Here is a 6,000-nt window from a genome sequence, read left to right on the forward strand (position 1 = left end):
GGCCCTGTGTTAGCAGTGGGGATGCTAAGAGAAGCAGGACACCCCCACACCTAGAGCGATGATCTAAGAGCTGCAGTCATCTAAGAGCTGCAGATGATCTAAGAACTGAGGAAGGTGGAGAGACATCCCCTAGTTCCACAGGACAAGGCAACATGTGAGGTTGGGGGGCAGTGGGACTCCAAGAAGAGCACTTGAATGTCGGTGCCTGAGCCAGGGCGGTTTGGGGCTTTGGGAAGCTGGGTTCTTCCTGTGGGAGATGATTGTGATGAGGGTAGGTGGTGACGACAGCCAGAGTTATACACAGTGTCTTATGAGTGAGAAGAAAATCTGAAATTGGACATATACTTAGAAGATCCTCTTCTGTCCTAGATAAATTCCTGGGGCAGGAAGGGAAGGTACACTTTAGTCAGGAACAGTTAGACACTTGCTTATGCTGCCTGATCTAAGTACACCAAAAATTTTCAAAATGGAGAGGGGTGAGTGGACTTTGGTTTGCTGCACAATCTACTCAGTCTTGGGGAATATAGTTGAAAAAGTCTTGATAAGCACCTCCAAACTTTTGTATGATTTTAATGGAGTGCCTTCTTTGCAACTGGAGGTTGGGCACTTCAACTGATGGATCAGCTTTTTTAGGTGGTCAGACCCTAAAGCGATAGATGAAGAGGGGTTATGGAAACCACAGTTGCAAAATCTGCACTGAACTTGAATTCACACACTTCAGAATCCTCCTTGGAGGTGAAGAGTGCTGCATTGTGCATATCCTAGCTGGATTTTATAAAGAAAACTCCCACTGTCCTTGTCCTCCCACTGTCTCTTGTCTGATACCTGTCCCTCATGAAGGTCACGGCTGTCAGGGAGCTTATGGGCACCTGTGCAGGTGCTCAGGCAAGTTCCATCATGTGGAGGCAGCTGGGACTCCCAGAGGGAGACTGTGTCCTGGCATCAGGAGGCAGGGGCACATCCTCAGCCCGCTGAGATTGTGGGCAGCATCATTGCAGAGGGAAGGGCAGAAAGAGCACTGGAGGGAGTCGGGGGGACCCCTCCCTGCCATTCACAAGAGCCTTGGAAGCTAAACCAGATCTTGCATTTGAGAGTGCCAACACAGAGTAGTGACTAGAAACAGTTGGGATTCAAGGCATCTTTGGCTTCCTCAGGAACTCCTCAACGCATGATGGGAATTGTCTTCATCACATGTTATACCTGCTGGCTGCTGTCTGTTGAGCACCGAGTACACTGCAGGACAGGGGAGAGACTCCAGGTCCTTGTTCACATCTCTTCTCCCTCTGCTTCCTGGAAGCTGCCTGCAGGGAACTTTATGTAAACCTACAATATCCTTATGTAAACCTACAATAATTTAGAAATAAATATGTGATTAATGCAATGTTTTTTATTTAATTCATTGGAAGGACTGTTGCTGAAACTCCAATATGTTTTCCATCCGATGTGAAGAGCTGACTCATTGGAAAAGACCCTTATGCTGGGAAAGATTAAGGGCAGGAGAAGAAGGGTGACAAAGGAAGGGATGGTTGGATGGCATCATCAACTCAGTGGACATGAATTTGGGCAAACTCTGGGAGATAGTGAAGGACAGGGAAGCCTGTCATGCTGCAGTCCATAGGGTGGCAAAGAATGGGATGTGACTGAACAACAAATTCACAGCTTTTAATACAGACAAAGGTTTTATCTTAATAACGATAGCATGTTGTTTTGGGGGCAAAAATATACCATTTGCACTTTGCCTGGAGTGGGGTGGAAAGATACTTTGGATGCAGGTGGTGCCACATCCATGGGGCTGAGCTCCCAAGAAGCAGGAAAGGCTCCTGCCTAACTGACTGATGGAAGCTCTGTCCAGGCACCATCCATTCAGGGCCAAGGGTGAGGACCTGGGCTCCTCCCAGTGGCATAGTCAGAAGGTGGGTGTTTTTCCAAGGACTACTGTCCTCCTAGAGCCCTCCAGGACAGTTATGATGTAGACAGGGTGAAAGAGCAAGGAGGATTTTGGATTCTGGGCACTGCAGATCATATCCTGGGGGTGGTACAGCCAAAGGGACTGAGGATGGTGGAGAGCCCTGGGAGCAAGGGGCAGGGATTGAGAGAGTCAATGCCTAGGCAGGTTGATAACAAGTCTGGGCTCCCCAAGGAGGAGAAAGGGGTCTGGGACTACAAGGAGGAGATAGAAGTCTGGAATTCTCAAGGAGGAGGAAAGGACAAATGTGATTTTTTCCCCCTCTACATTTCTTAGTCTTAGTCACATAAAATGTGTTTTTTCCTTTAAGCCTCAAACCGATGATTACACAGCAAACAACTCAGTTTAAACTCTGTACTAGGGATTATATAGCAGCAATGTATCCTGCTTGAGGACAGTTTCTCCTTCCTGAAAACCTGCTGACTAATCCTGATATTTTAGAATGTATATTATGGGAGTGGATCTGGTAGGATCTATTGTTAAATTCTAGTCCTGTTATCCTAAAATGTAAATTGTGAGAGTGGGTCTGGTAAAATTTTTACAACCTTGAGACATTCTTTTGATTAACTGTAATAACCAATTATTAAAAAGTATATAACTCCCTTGCTAACGCCAGCAAGGGTGGACTCTCCGTCCCCCTTCTGATGTCTATATCAGAAGCTTTCTCTGTCCCTTTTCTTACTTTAATAAAACTCTGCTACACAAAAGCTCTTGAGTGATCAAACCTGGTCCCTGGTCCCGAAGCTAAATCTGCTTCGGAGATATGAATCCAACATCGTTCACCGTAAGCTATCAGAATGCAGCCTAGGAGTCTGGAGCTGAGCTTCAAGCCAGAACCACATAAGGACCACACAGTCCTCCCCCTCTGCCCTCCTTCTGGGGTCCATTCTTCTCTCCCCTTCCCTTCCCCACGTGGCAGGGTCAGGCCAGGAGAAGAGGAGACATGTAGATGGGGAACTGGCTCAAGAGCCTCTGGGGATGCTGAGAAAGAAGCTGGGGTACACGAGACTATGAAGGCCATTTATACTGAAGCAGCCTCCGGAATCTCCGTTTCCTTCTCTAACCAGCACAGTCATGAAACAAACCACTCTGTTTGCACACCAGGAGGAGCTGGTGTATTTGTTCCTTTTTCATGAAATGTCACACTCTGCACCTCCCCTGATGTGAGCAGGGGTAGTGGACTTCATACAAGGGGCCACCCTTCAGGAAGCAAAGTCCAGGAATTCCTTCCTGCCATCTGATCACTTTAGCTCTCAGAGCAGCACCCTTCCATTGTCTCAGAGCTCTTTGGTCCTCCTGACAGTGCGCTGGAGGCAGCAGCCCAAGTGGACCTGTAGGATGGTGGCACCCTGTCCCTGGCTTCCAGCCCAGAGCTCCCATCACGCCTACTGTGGACCCCTTGCCCCTACTGTCTCCAACCTGGCCTCACTCTCTGCATCTCGGGGCTCTACTCTTCCTGTCCCTGTCCAGACAACCTCCGAGCCCAAAATGGGCGCAGTGTTGGCATTCCCCTACAAGTCGTACATGAAGGTCCCCAGATAATAGTCCTCTGTCACAATTGTTGTGATTCAGAAAAATGGACAGTTGAGGTCACTTTTGGTGAGTGTCATGACAGCTAGTAAATAATAACCCTGCGCGATGTGAATAGTGACAAAAAGCTATGATTATGAATGACTATTCAAATGATTCCTTAATCCCCAACTTTGATGAAAGTGATCAGTGAGGCTGGGTGGTAGAAGACTGTCCTTTCTGAGGTTTGGCCAGAAGAGGGTTGCGGGGATGGTGTGTCAGCCACCCACAGAGCCAGAGAGGACCTCAGTGTCCACAAACAGGCTGTTAGAGCAGATGAAAGGCTGTAGCAGATGACAGATGTGGTCACCAGCCTACTCCCCAGACCCCATCATCCCCAGATTCAAATGAGGATTGGAAATAGCTGGCTTCATCACACCGTGTTGTTCATCCACGTGTGGGTCATGGGCATTTCCTCACTGGAGCGGTAAGGGAACCCTGACATTGAAATACAGTGTAGTGCTTGTTCATACTCCTCTGCATTACTGTGTGATACACAAATATTCTAATCATAATAGCAGTGGTAAATGCTTACTAGTTCTGTTCCGTTTATTCACTGGGTCAAGAAAGTGATCTGACTTGCCAAAATAACCATCAGGGCACAGAAGCTTTGAGATATAGCTTTGTGACTGAGTCCAACACAAATACTTGGGGATTATACTCTGGAACTTCGGACAGGGCACAGGGATCCCCCCTGCCCATGACTTCAACCTCCAAAGGCTAAGTCTCTGTGTCTAACTTGCATTTCATTCTGTTGTTCACGTCTGGTGCCATTTCAGAGCACAATGGTCATAGTAATTTTCAGAAGGCAGACATCAAAAGGGAAGACGCTGCAGAGATCAACCTAATCAAGGTAAGGGGGTCAGGCTGCTGTATCCTCCCCACATTGATCCCATGAGTAGTCTCTCACAACGAGCTGCCCCCAGGGAGACAGTCCCCTTCAGTGAAGGGTAATTCCTGGGAAGACTTTTGGTCTGAGTCCTCATCCACCAACACCGGTGGCCCTGGGCAAATGAGTGGGCTAGTGACAAAGAAGAGATCTGGGTGGCACCACAGCATCCACTATAATCCACCCCTCCCAGCACTGACATACACTCCCTTCATCTGGAGAGTTCACCTCATCTGAGGACAGCTCTTTGATGATTCTGGTTGGTCTCCTCTCCTCCTGAAGAAGCTCAGAGAGAAAGACAGGACAAATGCTGGGCCCTCACAGTTGCAGAAGCTGCTGCACCACAATTGATTGTCACTCTCTCTTGCCCAAGATCCGTTCTAAATCCCCTGTACTCTCAGCCAGGACCTTGGTCATTTCCAGTGGCTTTCCTGGTGAGGTAATACAGACTTTGGCCCTCAGGGTTCTGAAGCCGTGGGCCTGATGCCCTTCTCAGACCTTTGCTCTTGGACTTGTCAAATCATCACTGAAATGGGGCAGGAACCAAAAACACATCACCTGGCTGTTAGAGATGTTTCCTTGCTGTTCCCACTGTGCCAGAGTAACCCGCACACTCCTTAGGATCAAGGTCAGCTCCACCTGCCAGGATGGGGACAGCTCTGTGTGTGCTGGTCCGCTAGCAGGAGAAGCCCATAGTGCCCAGGTGGGAACCACGGCTCATGGGTCAGTAGGACTGTTATCGTGTCTCCTGGGGGAACCTTCTGGCTTTGGGAATAGCCTGTTGTGTGTCACCACTGGCAAGAGGGTAACCAGTAGCCACACGAGGCTGGGTATTGTGAACTCAAATGGGCTTAGTGTGTCCCAGGGCCTGGCCTTCTACCTTAACATAATGTGAAGTCAAATGTAAATAGCTAGATGTGGCTAATGTGGACATCCCTGATGTGGAACTACAGAACTTACTCTTAGAACTGGAAGCACGACTTCTCTTGTGGGTCACTGGGAGTGGTGGCAGGTGGGGTCATGAGTCACTGGGAGTGGTCGAATGGGGTGACATAGATCTCTGGGAGTGGATGCAGGTGGGGTCGTGGGTCAGTGGGAGTGGTGATCAGTGGGGTCACTCTACCCTCTAGTTCAAGGACCATGTATCTTACCTTGTGGGGGAACTAAGGATAACAGATGTGGAGCATGTCCAGTCCCTGGAGGGTGACACCCCAGCACCACAGGCTCTCATATCCCAGTGTGCACCCCACGTGTGTTTTGTAGAGGCCGTTCCCCTGCTCCAGAAGACCAGCAGCTACTGGAAGGTGGAGGCTGAGACAGCAACTTTGGATCCCATGGCCACTTGCCCTCTGAGCCCCTGACGGGCTGTTAGAGGGTCTCTTGGTCTTGGATGGCTTTGTGAAATATCTTGTGTCAGTCAGTTCTGCTTCCTGTGAGCCCTCAAATAATGGCACCAGATAAGGTACTGCAAGAAGGAAAGCGAAACCCACATCTAGAATGTGTGTCCATCAATTTCAGGAAAGATGAACCTCTCCTCCATCAAGGATGGAAGTGAGATGTTGCAATCAACTTGCCA

The sequence above is a fragment of the Cervus canadensis genome, chromosome X, assembly GCF_019320065.1.
Source record: "Cervus canadensis isolate Bull #8, Minnesota chromosome X, ASM1932006v1, whole genome shotgun sequence".
NCBI classification, from domain to species: Eukaryota; Metazoa; Chordata; class Mammalia; order Artiodactyla; family Cervidae; genus Cervus; species Cervus canadensis.